Genomic DNA, 17,820 nt, shown 5'->3' on the forward strand with positions numbered 1-17,820 from the left:
CTTCCCAGGTATGCTATGTCTATGTGTGGGGTGGGGTGGGGGTGTGGTTATAGACTTCTGAGCAAGTCAACCAGCTTTTTCATTCTTCTCCATGCCACGTTCCACTGTCTGAGGGTAAAAGTCTGGACTCATAAAGACCTTCTTAAAGTATTACGGAGTATTATAGATAATAACCATCATATATATGATGTCATATATATGTGTATACACAAATATGTTATATATGTTGCAGATTTTCCTAAAAGAGTATTTAACTTGTGCATCACCCATTTTATATTACAAAAGACAGCTCAGTAGAGTTATTTATAGAAGATGTACAGAAGAGGGAATCCAAATGGCCAATAAGCAGATGAAAAGTTGCTTACCCTCACTACTAATCAGCAACATTTTTTTTTAAAGTAAGCTCCACACCTAAGGTGGGGCTTGAACTTGTAACAAGTTCAAGAGTTGCATGCTCTACTGACTGACCCAGCCAGGCACCTCCAGCAACATTTCTTTTATTTTTTTATTTTTTTTTAAAGATTTTATTTATTTATTTGACAGAGAGAGACGCAGCTAGAAAGGGAACACAAGCAGGAGGAACGGGAGAGGGAGAAGCAGGCTTCCCGCCAAGCAGGGAGCCCGATGCGGGGCTCGATCCCAGCACCCTGGGATCATGACCTGAGCCGAAGGCAGACGCTTAACGACTGAGCCACCCAGGTGCCCCCCAGCAACATTTCTAATAAAAGATTTAATGCAAACATTTTAAGTATATTATCACCCAGTGCTGGGGATGTGCCAAGGGAAAGGAGGCACTCACTTTCAAGACTCTTTTCCTCCACCTCCCAGTACATATCTCCTTTGCTTCAGTCAGCATCCATCTTCTTGGGGTTCATCTGGTGGGTCATTCATTTCTAGGGGTTTGAGCCTTTGGTAGTATTACCGATTTGGTGGTTCTGGCATCTTTCATTAATTTTTATCACTGAAACAGGCAGCACCAGGAACTTTTGGGTTCTCCTATTATTATTTTTCCTCACATCCATTATGTGGCAAAGACCCTTTTCATGGCAAAGATTGATCATCTTAGACAACACTTCCTTTTGAGGAACATGAAGTGGCCAGTAGGGAGTCTCAACTTTATATTCAATGGAACAATTGTGTCCTTTGTGGAAGAAAGCATTTCCTCCTGGAGTATGAAGACCCCCTAAATCAGCAAAATCCAGAATCATGGAGATAAAAAGGGAATACTTTTTCAGGTAGTTTACTATTAGTTGAGATAGCAGAGCCACGCACACTTCCATTCATGTTTCCTGCTCCCTTATATTCTGGCCTTAAGAGAAATGACACCATAATATCAGTCTTTGATTTGCTCAGAGCATAGAACAGGCTACACGATAGTTATTTAGTCTCTCAAGATATTGTCTCCAATAGGTGATAATCCAGTAGGTCATGCTATCATTTTGCAAGACCAGCTATTTATGGATGATGGGGTACGTGGAAAGATAAGTAAACCCTATGAACATTAGAAACTGCCATATTTCTTTTGCTATAAAATGAAGAGACAGTGTTTTATGTGATACCATGATCTCAAACAAAGCATTTAGTGATTCCATGCCTGGTGGGACTGTCAGACACGGTGAATAAGGAATACAAAACCCTGTAGAGAATTCTAGTAAGGACAAATTCTGTCCCTTCACAAAGGAAGGGTTCCAGTATAATCAGTTGCTACCAGATAGCAGTCTGGTCCTCAGACAATGATGCAGTATTTAAGACTCTGGTGCACTGAACAGGGTGGTAACCAGAATTAATTTTGTTATTAAACCCGTGTATTACCCCTTTCATTGCTACCATGACCACATTGTCCATGAACCTATTCACTAGAGTGTCTGGAAAGAGGTTGACACACATCCACAGGGGTATAATTTGCAACATGTTTATTGAGAACTTCCTACACAGTGAGGCCCTTTTCTGAGCACTCACATGGGACCAACTACTCTCTTATGCTGAGCCCATTTGGAGTTGCTCATCCTTCATTAAAACCTTGTTATCAATCATCTCAGCTTGTTCTTTCCAAATGCCTGGACCTTGCATCACAAGGCTAAGTGCTTAAAATCCTACCTATTGGAAAATTCTCCCTTTCTGCATTGTCCTTCAAGGCCATTCTTGATTGAGGCTGAAATGGCACAGCCATCCATTTCTCACTGGCACCAGAAATCAGGTTTGATTTTCCTCTTCATTCAACTGATCATAAGAAATCCTCAGGAGTTTTAGGACTGCAGTGTGGAAGGAGTAACTATGCTTGGATTATGAGGCTCTGGTAAATAACTTAAATCTTAAAGATTTGCTCAAGCCTAATTCTGTTTATATCATATTTCCTTGATGATGGACTGATGCTGGGCCTGCCTGAATTTATGGCTTGGTGGATCAGACAACTCCCACTTCATGATGAACAATTCAGTTTTCATGGATTCTTGGCATTCAGGTGCATTGAGACAGAACTGCTTCTAAAAGGAGAAAAGAGCATGGCTTTCCTACCAATCTTGAAGGTCTGCAACTATGATTCTCCTAACACTTCTTTCCTCAAGCCTCATAGAGCAGCTTGATCAATTACAAATCAAACATCATTGGATCTGAGGTATCACAAAAGCCGACTGGCTGAGCTGGGCTAGCTGGAGAACCTTCTCTTGCTCTGAACTCCCTCTAAGTTGGCAGCCTTATGGTTACTTAATAATTACTTTTGGTATTTTCTGCTAATCGGGATAGAGAAAAATGCATTCGATGGATCAATATCTGCACACTAGGTGCCAGAGGCTGTATTGATTTGCCTCACTGAGAAGACTACCTCTGGAATAGTAGCTGCAATTGAAGTCAAACCTAATTAAACTTAGAATAAGCCACTGTAATTCTCCAAGATCCATCCATCTTCTGCACAGATCAAATAGGCAAACAAAATGGGATTGTGATAGGGTTGATTTTCCAAGACTTGGTTGGTAGCAATAATCTTTTTATTCTTATAGGAATTATTATTGTTTTGGTTTACTATTTTCATATGGAGGAAAGCTCCAGGAGCTTCCCCTTGACTGAACTCAGGAACTAAGGAAATAACCAACATGGGTTTACGTATCTGCTGGACTCCTTGTTAGATGGCTCAGGCCTAAACTCTACTATCAGCTCCACTTCAACCCTTGGTCTACAATTGTGTTGTGAGGTCCCAGGAATTAATGAGAACTCAGAATAATGCAGTCTAATGAAGCCATAAAGGTCTATATATGTCCCTTTTCCCACTGCATAATTACAACGGCACAAGGCCACAGTTTCCTTTAGGGAAAATTAGGAGGGAGGTTTGAAACACACACTTGTGATATTATTGCAGACTCTTTCCTTGGGGGGTACGAAGTTTCTCTCTCTCTCTCTCTCTCCTCTTTTTTTTTTTTTTCCCGAGGAATTCTGGGTCAATTGTGAGATTCAGGCCTCAGAATCGGATCAGACCATGATTCTTTGTCATACTGATACAAGTCAAGCTTCTCTTTACCAGACTGAGTCTTTCAAGATATGGATCAAGTTGGACCTTGATTAGCTGTCTTAAGGACCGCAGGATAGAGACCCTTACAGATCAAACCATACTGATTGTCTTTTCAACTACGTGGCTTATTATAGTATTCATGCTCACCTTGCCTCTGGTGCTTGTGCGGGCCTATCAACACCACTGAAATCAGAAAGTCCTTTCCAATGGCAGCATCTTGCACTTTCTCTTCTAGCTTGGAGTACAGCCACTCCAGTGCTTTTCAAAGACTCTGCCACTCCTCTCATCAATGTATTTCTCAATACTTTGGTAAGGGAGTGTTTTTGAACCCTCTCAAAGGTGGGGAGTGAATGGATTATAACAAATTTACTCCAACATTCTTTTCTCCCTACATTATACCAAGAAATTACATGAATATTGACTTTAGTTACAGTATGCCATCACTGAATCAAGCTTTCTTTTCTTTAAACATCAAGATTTTTTTTTAAATTTTTAAAATTTATTTATTTGTGTGTGTGTGTGAGAGAGAGAGAGAGATCACAGAGGGAGAGGGAGAAGCAGGCTCCCCGCTGAGCAGGGAGCCTGACATGGGGCTCCACCCCAGGACCCTGGGATCATGACCTGAGCCGAAGGCAGATGCTTAACCAACTGAGCCACCCAGGTGCCCTGAGTCAAGATTTCTATCAACCATTTAGAAGCACTCCCAGCTGCCTGGGTGAACCCATTGATTTTATTTATTTTTTTAAAATGTTATTTATTTATTACTTTGGTGAAAACCTTGTATTTTTCCTGGTTCAAGCTTGTTTTGAGAAGGTGCAACATTTTTATTTATGGTTTAAAGTAGACTTTCAGCTGTATTAAAAGATGGAGGGATAAACTAGTTACTTTACCAAAGTTAAATGAAGCAGATCCAAATTAAAGGTTAAATCACAGGTATTTCCTACCACACCAAAACCAACTTTCCAGTACTCGGTGCTGGAGGCAAGAACTCCAACAGGGAAGTGCCTCAGGTCAGGAAGGGGGCAGAACCCACCTGGGGACAAAGGGCCTGTAAGTTTCCACAGCCTAATTCTACCCATTTGCTAAACTCCCCTAGAAAACAGGGTAGATGAATTACAATATTGTACAGATCTCCTACTTGTGTTTTCCTAAACATCTCACGCAGCAAATTGCTACCCTGAACATAGGGTATTCGGTATGGGGTCAGACAAGCAAATACTAGATCGATTTCTCAGGATTGTGGACCACTCCCTTCTGAATAATCTAGGAACCCAATCTCCATTTGGAACATTCCTTGTGATCCCTATAGACCCAGAGCCCAAAGGCACAATTTAGAGGGATGCAACAAAACAGAAAGCCTGTGGAAAGAACCTGGCTTAAAGGGAAGCAACTTCAGACCATAGGTTAAGCACACTGCCAAGGGCTGGGTCAATGTCTTCAATGTGAAGGTCCACTCTGCCCTTCTCAGGGTTATCAGAAAAGCTTTAGTCCTGGTTAGCAGACCTACTATCCCTTGTTTTAAGTATCCAAGAGATCTAAATAAGACTGTACAGTTTTGAAGGTAGCTAGAATCCATTTCTTGGTTTGCAGTGTGGAGAAAATGACTACCCATCACTGAGTGCCAGAAATTGCAGTCCTCAGCACAGTACATTGGCATGCAATGTCAGCTCACAAAGCACCTCCCTCTCCCTAGTCACCGACAGACAGGTAGTGGTAGCACTAGGATTTATTAAGCTGTGCTTTGGACAGGCACTGGGAGTTGCCCATGGTGCTCTTGATGTATAAAGCCTGGATGTTCTGCCAATTCTTCTTGAGCAATGACACCAGGAAATTAACAGCTAAGTGGATGTGGTACCTGAGCTCATCATCCGTCATCTTCATCTGGCCAACGGCCACTGCCAGACATAACACCTTCTTCATCTGGAATTTGATCGTGGACTTCCCTTCATCCACTTTGGCCACCATGTTTTCATTGTGGGTCAGCAAGGAAGGGAACTTGTCAGCCTTATTCAGGCCTGAGCCCAGTAGTCATGGGATCTGCTTGATCAGAGATTCTGAAGCCAAAAAGGCAACATATTTCTTGGCCAGCTTTTTAAATAATTTTTTATTCTTGTTGAGTTTCTTCAGTGCCTCAATGTCCATGTGGGGAATATCCACAGCTCTGGCCTCATCACAGCGCTGCTGGTCCCCCAAAACACATATGAAGAACTTGGGGCAGGGAGTGGACTTAAGCCTGACGGTGCCCAAGAAGCATTTGTCCTTCTGAAGGTCATAGTTCCCCAAGCTGATCTGCAGCTCCCCCATTTCCAAAAACTTTGGGCACTTGTCCTGGTTCCCGTGCAGGAATTCCCACACTGCCTTGTACAGGGTGTCATGGGAGACTTTGCCGTTCATGGTACCCCCTGCCACAATAACCAGAAAAGAGACTTGTGAACCCATTGATTTTAGAATCTCTGGTACATAAAGTCATAGCACTAAATTCAGCTTCATTCAGAATTATATTACTCTCTCTTTAATCTACAATCTTCTCACATATGTTCCCCAAGTTTTGCTGACATACTTTAGCAAAATCTTGTAGTTCTTTGCATGTGCCCCTTCTTTTATGGTTTTACTCTGTAACTGATGCCCCAGGGCATGTTAAGATCTGACTTCAGTTTTAGGCCTGGAGCCACTGAGAGGTAGTACATTGAGGCAAGGGGATAATTGGTATTTCTGTGATGATAACTACCTTAGATGATGTCTTTATTGGTTGTTCCAGTGGGCAGGGCCAGCTTCAATAGATAAAGAAGGGCTGCTTCCATTGGCAACAGACAGTCAGATTTAGAAGGTCAGATGTCCTCAGAATCATTCAAATCCTCTCAAATGTCACCATTTTTATTCTCAGCATCCTATTCTTTCCTAGTCAGTGTTCTAACATGTACACAAGAGATCCAATGAAGCTGTTTATTCAACCTGTGTTGAATTTTGAGCAGCCCATAGGATTAGACTCGGCATCTTATTTTTATGGCCACCTTCTTTTAGGGCAGTCATAGAAACTCTGATTCTCTGACTATGTCTTGAATAGAGAATTTAAATCTTCACCTTGTCATTTTATTTTTTAAGCTTGCCAGTACAGTTGGAAGTAGCCAATTATTTTGGTTATCTATTACCGTGTAACAAACCACTTCAACTCTTAGTGACTTAAAACAATAACACAGTCGTTATCTCTTACCATTTTGTGGATTGAGGTATTTAGCAATGACTGGTGAGATGACAAACATGGGAGGGTCAACAGGGCCTGGGACACTCAACACATGACAAAAATGGTTGGTAGTTGATGCTGGATGTTGGTTGGAGATTTGGCTGGGGTTGTCAGCTAAGGATATCTTGGTTTTCCTCCCTGTATCCTGTCTTCATGGTTGCTTGGGCTTCCCCACAGCATGGTGGCTGAATCCCAAAAGGGAGTGTTCTAAGAGATAAAGGCAGACACTGCAGATCTAAGGCCCAGCCTCTGAAATTCACATGATTATTTTTGTTATATTTCTATTCATTGAATAAAGTAACAGGGATGGCCTATGTTCAAGGGAAAGGGAGGGAACAGAAGGATGAGTGACAAAAAAATTTGTGACCATCTTTAATCCCCCATACCAATCCACTTCCCATATAGAAGCAGCCACTTCATCCTCCAAGGCCTACAAGAGTTCCGCCATCTAATGCTAACTAAATCTGCATTGATTTCTAACTATAATCAATCTCACATTCCCATCTTCTTGAAGATTGATTGCCTACAATCACTTACTGTATTACTTAGGATCCTTAATTGCAGACCAAATAATGCACTCTAACTAGCTTAAGCAGAAAAGGATTTATTATAGGCCATGAAGTCACTTACAAGAATGTCTAGGAGGGCCAGAGAAACAAAATTGAATGCTCTGCAAGTAGGAGCAAATAAGCCAAGAGAAAAACCCAATCACACATGGGATACTTCCAGTGGAAACCTTGATACTGCTCACACTTGCCACTCAGAATCTAGGGATCAGAGACTAGAACCAGAGCCCCACAGTGGCAGAAGAATGAAACACTTCGGTCAGTGAGTTTGCAGGAGAACCTTACAACTGTGGTCTCATGGATCTCACTTCTGCTTCCTGAGCACATGTGAAAGTCTAGCTGCCAAGATACTTTGGCAATATGATCTTGTTTTGCTGGCCTCTAGATCAGGGTTCCTAACTTTGATATTATTGACTTCTTAGGTCATATGCTTTGGTGGGAGATAGGGAGCATCTTGTATATTGTAGGGTGTTTAGCAACATCGTTGGCCTTTATCCACCAGGTGCCAACAGCACTGGGCTGCACCTGCTCACTCTTCTTCAGGTCATGATAGTCAAAAACTTTTCCCATCATTGCCAAATGTCCCCTGGGGAGGGACAAAACTGCCTCTTGTTGAGAAGACTACTCTTGGGATGATAAAGGCATGACAGAGGGGAGTAGGAATGAGACTGAGTAAGTTGCCACAAAACAGATTAATGGGAGGTTAGTGTAGGAGAAAACTAAATTCCATGCTATCTCAAGGATTGGTGATACAAATAAAAATGTCATTTCAGATATACTCATACCTATTACCAGAGGGGAATGAAAAGATCCAACTAGGTTGTGGTGAATGAGATTGAGGTAAATGCCAGGCCATGTTTTTCAATGATGTTGACAGAGTTTAGAAGAAGAAAAGCTCTTTGAGCCTGGTTGCCCTCAGATCAAACTCACTTTAGAGGCCCCGTGCTTGAGGTTCTTGTCGACTTGGTAGGACGGTTCTTACTGCACATATGAGGGCAGAGTGCCATTAATCTGTCTGCATTTCTCACCATGTAACTATCTTGAAAAACCAAAGACGACTCCATTACTGCGATATTAACATCCATGCCAGCTGACAGTTCTCCACATTCGATTCCTCACAGGACTTTTATTCCTTGAATCCAGGTTCTACTGGGGGTGATTTTTAACAAGTGGTGGTAGCAAACTGGTAGACTAGAGGAGGGAGGGAAGAATCTCTACATTCTTGTGGATAAGGAGGTTTTATTCTGTGCAGCTATAAGGATGTCAGTCTCATGGGAAATTGCTTTTGATACAGAATCCCTGGAGAGACAGATGTGGAAGAAGCAGTAATGTTATGCTGTGTGACAGCAGATGGTGAAGATGCAATTGGTCAGCCAGCTCTAATCTTTACATTAAAATAAGCATTGTGATGGGAAAGAAAATTGAGTTAACAGGTTTTAATCTGCTCTTTCCTGATACGTTGATTGGTGCTGGCTTTATTTATTAAGCACTTACCATGAGCTCAGTCCTATGAAAGATAAAAGAAAAGTAGAAGACACTGACTTGCCATTAACAACCAGCACCAATTATTCCTCATTGTTTCCATGTAGTGAGAACTCACAACATGCCAAACATGGGTGGACCTGCTTTACACGCCTTACCTCATTAGATATTTGAAATAACCCTATCAGGAATATACTTTTATTATTTCCATTTTACGTGGTAAGATGTTGTGATCAGAGCCTCATAATTGAGCTACACTTTGAAATCAGGTGTACGTACCTCACCACCGCATTTACTACATATAGAAGCCAAAAGAGTCTAAAGTCTCTTTAATCCTTAGGTAATAGTTCCATAGTTTCCAGGCCTACTCCCACCAACTTCAAGTCCAGCACAAAGAGATAGGCTCTCTCAATAACCCTATATTTCCCAATTGTCCCCACAAAAACCCAATACTGAGTTACCTTGGATTGATTTCAGCCCTTTCTTGAACAAACCCCTGGTGGAGAGGGGTCAAATTACAGTGCTTGGCCAAGTGCAATGGTGAGCTGAGTCTCTACACCGATCTAACATTATTGAGCATGAATAGGGCAGTGTAAATTGGAGCTAGTCTGCACTCCACTTTCCCTGATTCTGGAGGGCAGTGGGGTTTAGTGGAGAGCTGAATGTACCCCGTCCAACCCACAGCAAAGAGATCGAATGAAGCAATATAAAGCAGGGCTACTCAGCACTCTGCTTTCTGCACCCCTCTTCTGAGTTGCCACCCTCAATTGGCATCAGTAGGTAGAATGAGGTGATGAGAGGTGGAGCTAATTGACACTTTACTCCCCACCCTTCATGAGTAGGGACCGGTAGGAAGCTGAACTTCCATCCCTACCCTGCAGCAACAAAATGGTATGTTAACCCTCTGCCTTGTAGCCTTCACCCTTCACTACATCAATAGGGGGCTGAGCTTACACCCCCCACCTTAAGATAATGAGTTGGCTTGAGTTGGTGCCCCACTTTTGCAGGAAAGATGTTGATGGGCTGAGGATGGAGCTGAACTTCTACCCCATCTATCTGCAGCAAGGTGTGACAGTGTGATGTGAGTCATTGCTCCACCCTTTGGAGGTTATGTCAGTGAAGTCCAGCAGGAAGCTGAGCAAACACACTCAGCCCTCACACGACTTCAAAACAGGAGGACTTCATGCTTAAAAAGAGAAGATTAAATAGAATCCAGAGCCTCATAATATATCCAAAATGTCCAGGATACAAAAAAAAAAAAAAAAAAAAAAATCACTCATCATACCAAGAAACAGGAAAATCAAGAGTTGAATGAGAAAAGACAATCAGAGATGCTAACATCAAGATTAATTGGAATTATCTGAGGATTTTAAAGCAGCCATCTTAAAAATGCTTCAACAAGCAATTACAAATTCTTTTGAAACAAATGAAAAAGTACAAAATCTCAGCAAAAAAGAACAAAGTGGAAATTATAGAACTTAAAAATAAAATAACTGAAATAAAAAATTCACTGGATGAGCTCAATGGTAGAGCAAGAGATGACAGAGGATAGAATCAGTAAACTTGAGGATAGACCAATAAAGTTTACCCTATTTAAACAACAGAAAAATATGTCTCTTCATGTCTTCTATCCATTTTTTTAACTGAACTATTTGGTTTTTGGGTGTCGAATTTTATAAGTTCTTTATATATTTTGGATACCAACCCTTTATGAGATATGTATCTTCTCTCATTCTGAAGGTTGCTTTTTTAGTCTTGTTGATTGTTTCCTTCACTGTGCAGAAGCTTTTTATCTTGATGAAGTCCCAGTAGTTCATTTTTTGCTTTTGTTTCCCTTGCCTCAGGTGACGTATCTAGTAAGAAGTTGCTATAGCCGATGTCAAAGAGGTTACTGCCTGTGTTCTCCTCTAGGATTGTGATGTTTTCCTGTCTCACATTTAGGTCTTTCATCCATTTTGAATTTATTTTTGTGTATGGTGTTAATAAAGTGGTCCAGATTCATTTTTTGCATATTGCTGTCCAGTTTTCCCAACATAGTTTGTTGAAGAGACTGTCTTTTTTCCCATTGGATATTCTTTCCTGCTTTGTCAAAGATTAGTTTGCCATATAGTTGTGGGTCCATTTCTGGGTTTTCTATTCTGGCCATTGATGTATGTGCCTGGTTTTTTGCCAGTACCATAGTGTCTTGATCACTACAGCTTTGCAATAAACAACAGCGAGAAAATAGACTGAAAGAAAAGTGAACAATGTTTCAGAAACCTGTGGGATAATAACAAAAGAGCTGACATCTGTGTTATTGGCATCCCAGAAGGAGCAAAAAGGAAGAAGTATTGACATGTTCAAAGAAAAGTGTATGAAAACTTTCTAAATTTGGCCAAAGTCATAAACCGACCTAGTCAAGAAACTGAGCTAACCCCACACAGGGTATATACAAACAAGGCCACACCAAGACATCTCATATTTTAACTTCTGCAAATGAAACATAAAGGAGACATCTTGAAAGAAGCCACTAAGAAACTAGGCATTACTTACAGATAAACACCAATTTGGATGATAGTGGTTTTCTCACTTGAAGCCATGGAGGCCAAAAAGAAGTGGGACAACATTTTTCAAGTATTAAGATAAAATGACTGTCAACCATGAATTCTAAATCTCAATAGAGAGATGGAAAGGGAACTACACATAAAAAGTTCTGTTAACAGTAGAAGGGTACATGGCTACCAGGGAGACCAAATGAATACATCACCATATAACAGATAATTAAAGCCATTTTCCACATCAACTGAAATATTTTTGTTTCTCTTAATTTTGACTCTGTTCTTTTAGAAAGAATACTGAATATCTTCCACTGCTGACAAGTCTTACAACATTTACCATTCTGCTTTTTCTTCCCAGCATGTACAATTATCTTTGCTTCTATGAGGGTGTAGTTTCTGACCCAGGCCAAGTAGGCAAGACTGAATTAGGAATGAATGTCTCTTTGTGGTACCAAATAGGGCATTTTTGGGATGAAATCCTTGACCTGTCTTTGCTTTGGCCACCTTAGCAAACCATGTTTCTCTGAAAAAGAGGTTGGATTGAATTGGGTCAGATACTCATGACGCTGATACCAAATTCTTGCCAAGATTAGACCTGTGCCATTCAGTGGGAAGAGGTATTTGGTTATTGAAAACACACACTATTTGACTCATTAGATCCCCCTACTGTAAGGACTTTAACAGATGGGTCTAATGGGAGGAAAGTAGAGCCAGAAAACAGAGGTGAGGAAGAAGTCTGGAAACATTAACCAGCAGGAAAGACAGGAAGTTCTGCCATTTCAGTTCAGATTAAAAGCTCCACCCATGCCTGGATTCTCTTCCTGGAAGTTTTTAAGCACCTTTAACTGTGCCAAATTTCATTTAGTAAACTTAATCTCATTCAATAGTATTTATATTCCTTAGATTGGCCACCTATGATTGTACCCAGTTCTTAGATGAGAAAATCATTGCACAAATTTTATATGGTACAGTACAGGTAGCTGGCATCTCAACCTGAAACCTATTTCAGCATCCTACCTACTGTACCATAGACCTTTGCTATGGACCTAAATCTCCATGTGACTTAAGTAATTCCCTCCATTCTGGTCCCTCGCTGACAAGTGGACTCCAAATAGACTTTGCCACTCAGTGATGAGGAGGTAATTCTGTCATGACTAAATGGATCTTGCAAAGAATCATTGAGGAGCGGCCCTTTTCACTTGGGAAACCACAGCTTGAAGCCTCAAAGCTGTGAAAGATAAATTAACCTTCCCTCGGACTTTGTCCAACCTGCCAAGCAAACTGGAAGTAATTATTTTAGGTGGAATGCTTATTGCCATTATAGTGGCAGGGACTTGATTTCACCATTTAGCAGACCCATCTGTTCCTTCCTTGGCAGGCACTCTGATCGCATGTCACCTGGGGCTTTGGCACTCTTGGGCCTTGATTGCAGGGCGTGTCCAAGGCTAAGATGTGGGATAGATAGAGAGTGAGAAGACCTGGCTTCCACCCTCAGTGTAGCTGGGGAGATGGGAGTAAGTGTGAAATGATAAATACCCTTGGAGACTTGTTATTATCAAAAGAGTTGATTAGATAGTTCATATTTCACAAATCAGCAATAACGCACTGTGGTCACAGCCCAGGCAATGGTTCTACCACTTGCCAACTCTGTGATCGTGGGCAAGTCACATAACCTCTATGCGCCTCAATTTTCTCAATTACAAATGGGCATAACAGTGCTTACCTCACTGAGCATTGAATGAAAGTGTGTAAAGTGCTTAGCACATAATAATAGTTGGTAAATGTTAGTTTTTATGATATTATTCATGGGAGAGAGAAAGCTTTGCAGTTGATCAAAAATAGTGGTTTTTGTTTTTTTTTTTAAATATATATATATTTTTTAAGATTTTATTTATTTATTTGAGAGAGAGAGAACACATGAGAGGGGATAGGGTCAGAGGACGAAGCAGACTCCCTGCCGAGCAGGGAGCCCGATGCGGGACTTGATCCAGGGACTTCAGGATCATGACCTGAGCCGAAGGCAGTCGCCTAACCAACTGAGCCACCCAGGCGCCCCCAAAAATAGTGTTTTATCTTTTCTGCTCCACTCCCACCCCATTTCGCAGCTGTGTCAGCCTCACTGGTCACACGGGGCTGGTCTAAGCATGGTCATCAGACCAAGGGGAAGCCAATACGGGTTATTCCCCAGAAAATGTAGAACCGGAAAAGTCATCATCCCCCAGGGTGGCTGAGACTGTAAGAAACAAAACTTGGAGAGATGGTGGCCAAGTTTCCTGCTATATGGGTCAGAGAAGGCAGGACGGGGAACACTTTGAGTCCCAACTAAGGTTGTTGGTTCTTCATTTGGTGTAAAAACAAACAAAACAAAACAACCCAGGCATTGGTGGGAGTCTGAGCAAGGACAGGAAACCTGAAAATCAGCATTTTAGGGAGGCCTAGATCTTCTTATTCAGTCCTGGGTAGTCTGTTTCCTAGAAAATACCTGCTTTTTAAAGATGCCAAAATTTAGCATTAACTCTAGATGCTGTAAAAAATTTGTATTCAGGGTTTAGTAACATTAGTGGTCTCCAGCTTCCAGCACATTGACAGTATTTTTCCTTTATCGGGAAGTTTCTGCAGTCCTTGTCATGCCTTAATTACCTTTCTGATTGACCCCGTCTAATTTTTCAGACTAGATAATGACCTCTCATTTTCTTATGGGGAGAAGTTACCAACGATTTTTATTTAGATCAGGAGCCATTTGGTGTCAGGTACCAAACGGCAGCCAGGAATGAGGAGCACCTATGAACCATTCCTTAAGTTCTTGCTGAGATGGTTTTGCTGCCATGATGGGGAATACATGTGAAAAAAACACCCTTACATCTTCATAAGCAACAAACCAGTTGTGACAAATGGCATGCCACTGTGTTCCTGGAACTCTGATTTCTGACAGAGACCCTAATGAGAAGGAAACGGTTCTACAATTCTTCTGACTTCTCTGTGCCAGGTAGCCTGGCCATTGTAGCCAGTCAGCTTTGGCTTGGACGCCATTTCTCTATCTAACTCTTAATAAGTGCTGGGAGGATTAGTTGATGGAAGGCAACAGTAAAGGCCTGGCACAGGGTAAATGCTTGACAAATGACAGGAATTAGTGTTATTTTTAGTGATAGCTCTCCAGATTTTGCTAATTCTGTCCTTTTAGCTGGATCACAAATCTTCTTAAGCAGGGATGATAACCTGTTGGCATCTTCTGAAGTCTTGGGTTATTGATCCTGGACCATTTATTTTATTTCTTCCCTTTTCTGTGTGCTTTTAAAAGTTGGTGTGTATGTGGGTGGGGCGCCTGGGTGGCTCAGTTGGTAAAGTGTCCAACTCTTTTTGTTTTTCCAAAGATTTTATTTATTTATTTGAGAGAGAGAATGAGAGAGAGAGAGAGCACAAGAAGGGGGAGTGGGAGAGGGAGAAGCAGATCCCACTGAGCAGTGAGCCCGATGTGGGACTTGATCCCGGGACTCCAGGATCATGACCTGAGCCGAAGGCTGTCGCCCAACCAACTGAGCCACCCAGGCGCCCAAAGTGTCCAACTCTTGATTTCAGCTCAGGTCACGATCTCAGAGTTGTGAGATCCGGCTGCGTCCAGCTCTGTGCTGGGCATGGAGCTTGCTTAAGAATCTCTCTCCCTTTCCCTCTCCCCCACTGCTCATCTGCTCATGCTCTTTTGCTCTTTCTATCTCAAAAGAAAAGAAAGAAAGAAAGAAAGAAAGAAAGAAAGAAAGAAAGAAAGAAAGAAAGAAAGAAAGAAAGAAAGAAAGAAAGAAAGAAAGAAAGAAAGAAGAAAGAAAGAAAGAAAGAAGAAAGAGAAAAAGAAAAAGAAAAGAACCCCCCCCCCCCAAATGGGGTGTGTGTGTAGTTTGGTGAGTTTTTAACACATTCATAGAATCATGCAACCACCACCACAATCAAAATTCTATCACCTCCCAGAGGACTCTTTTTTTTTTTAAAGATTTTATTTATTTATTTGAGACAGAGAGAATGAGAGAGAGAGAGCACATGAGAGGGGGGAGGGTCAGAGGGAGAAGCAGGCTCCCTGCTGAGCAGGGAGCCCGATGCGGGACTCGATCCCGGGACTCCAGGATCATGACCTGAGCCGAAGGCAGTCGCTTAACCAACTGAGCCACCCAGGCACCCTCCCAGAGGACTCTTTGCAATGATCTTTTACCAGTCAAATTCTCCCTCCAACCATGGCAACCACTGATCTGTTTTCCATCCCTAGACTTCTGCCTTTTTCAGAATGTCATATCAATGGAAACATATAAATGTAATGTTTTGAGATTTATGGGTTCATCACTGTACTCTCAAGTCTATTCCACTTATCTGTATGCCTATCCTTATGCTAGTCCCACAGAGTCATGATTACTGTCACTTTGTAGTAAGTTTTGAAATCAGGAAATGTAAGTCTTCCTACTGGCCTCTTCTGAATCCCTTGCATTTTATATGAATTTTAGGATCAGCTTGTCAATTTCTGCAAAGAAGTGATATGACATAGTGACAGGGATTATACTGAATTTGTAGATCAACCTGGGAGTGTTAACATCTTTAAAAAATTACATCTTCCAATCTATGATCATGGAATGTCTTTCCACTTACTTTGATTTTCTTTAATTCCTTTCAATAATATTTTATAGTTTTCAGTGTATGAGTTTAGTATTTCTTTTGTCAATTTGTAAGCACTTTATTCTTTTTGATGCTATTGTAAATGGAATTGTCTTCTTGATTCTATTTTCATATTGTTCATCGCTGATGTATGGAAATACACTTGGTTTTTTTAAATATTCAACTGATACCCTGTAACTTGCTGAACTCATGTATTATTGCTAATGATTTTTTTGGTGGATTTTTTTTTTATATAAAAGATTCTGCAATCTATAAATAGAGACTTTTACTTCTTCCTTTCCAATCTGGATGCTATTTATTTCTTTTTTTGCCTAATTGTTCTGGCTAGAACCTCCAGCACCATGTTGAATAGAAATAAGTGGTAAGAACAGCCATCCTTGCCTTGTTCCTTATTCTAGAAGGGAAGTTCTCAGACTATGTTGTCACCTGTGGGTTTTGTCATAAAATGCCATTGTCATGTTGAGGGAGTTCTCCTCTAGTTCTAGTTTTCTGAGAATTTTTGTCATGAAATGTTATTGGACTTGGGAAGCAAAATGCCATAGTGCTTTCTTACCAAACTTCAGCCACTTTTACTTAATTTTTGTATAAGATGTGGGGTTTCAGTTAACATCAATTTTTGATATCTGAACATCCAATTATTCCAACACCATTTGTTGCAGAGCCTATCCTTCCTCCATTGAATTGCCTTTCCATCTTTGTTTAAAATCAACTGGCCATATTTGTGTGGGTGTCTTTGTAAGGATTGTATTGTCATTTACCTGTGTGTATCCCTTTACCAGTACTGCACAGTATTGATTACTATAACTTTATAGCAGTCTTAAAATTGGATATTGTGAATCATCTCATCTAAAATATTTTTCAAAAATAGTTTTAGCTACTGGATTTCCTTTACCTTTTCACGCAAATTTTATAATCTATAGGTATATATCACATATAAATATCTATATCTATATATCTCTATATATTACCCCCAAATCCCAACAGGTGTTTGATTGGAATAGCATCAAACCTATAGGTCAGTTTCATGACAATTCACATATCAACTACACTGAATGTTCCAATCCGTTTACATGGCCTGTCCCTGCATTTACTCAGAGTTTCTTTAATTTCACAGGTATTTTGTAGTTCTCAGCATATAAGGTTTGCACATGCAGTTGTATACTTGGACATCTCATATTTTGGAGCTATTTTAAATTGTATTGTTTTCAGTTTCAAATTTCAGTTTCCAACTTTTGACTGATAATATATAGAAATTTGATTTTTTGGGTAAATTTGTCTTTTATTTTTGCTAAACTCTCCTGTTATTTCAAAGAACTTTCTCCTAGATTTATTACTTAGTTGTTGTTGTTGTTGTGTTTTTTTTTTTTTTAAAGATTTTATTTATTCATTTGAGACACAGAGATACAGAGAGAGAGAGTGCATGAGCAGGGAGAGAGGCAGAGGGAGAAGGAGAAGCAGGCTCCCCACTGAGACAGGATCATGATGTGGAGCTCGATCCCAGGACCCTGGGATCATGACTTGAGCCAAAGGCAGATGCTTAACCATCTGAGCCACCCAGGCACCCCTTAGTTGTTGTTTTTTTAAATAGACAAATATGTTGCCTGTGAATAGGACCAGTTTAATTGCTTCTTTTCCAATCTGTATGTCTTTTAATTTTCTTGACTTATTGTACTGAGTAGGACTTGCAGGTGAGAGTTGACACCTTGTCTGTTCTTGATCTTAGGAAAAGAAACATTCAGTCTTTGTCCATTATGTTGTCAGCAGTGTGCCTTTTTGGACACCCTTTATCATATTATGGATGTTTCTCTTCCAAGTTTGATGGGAGTTTTTATTCGAAAT

The 17,820-nt window shown here is 40.8% G+C and overlaps 1 pseudogene; it reads right to left on the reverse strand.

The window, feature by feature from the left end:
• Window positions 1–5,221: 5,221 nt before the first annotated feature.
• Window positions 5,222–5,896, reverse strand: LOC123856019 (large ribosomal subunit protein uL1-like; annotated as a pseudogene).
• Window positions 5,897–17,820: the final 11,924 nt, after the last annotated feature.

This window comes from Mirounga angustirostris, unplaced genomic scaffold (genome assembly GCF_029215605.1).
Source record: "Mirounga angustirostris isolate CCGP_5_RB_7025 unplaced genomic scaffold, mMirAng1.0.hap1 SCAF_16, whole genome shotgun sequence".
NCBI classification, from domain to species: Eukaryota; Metazoa; Chordata; class Mammalia; order Carnivora; family Phocidae; genus Mirounga; species Mirounga angustirostris.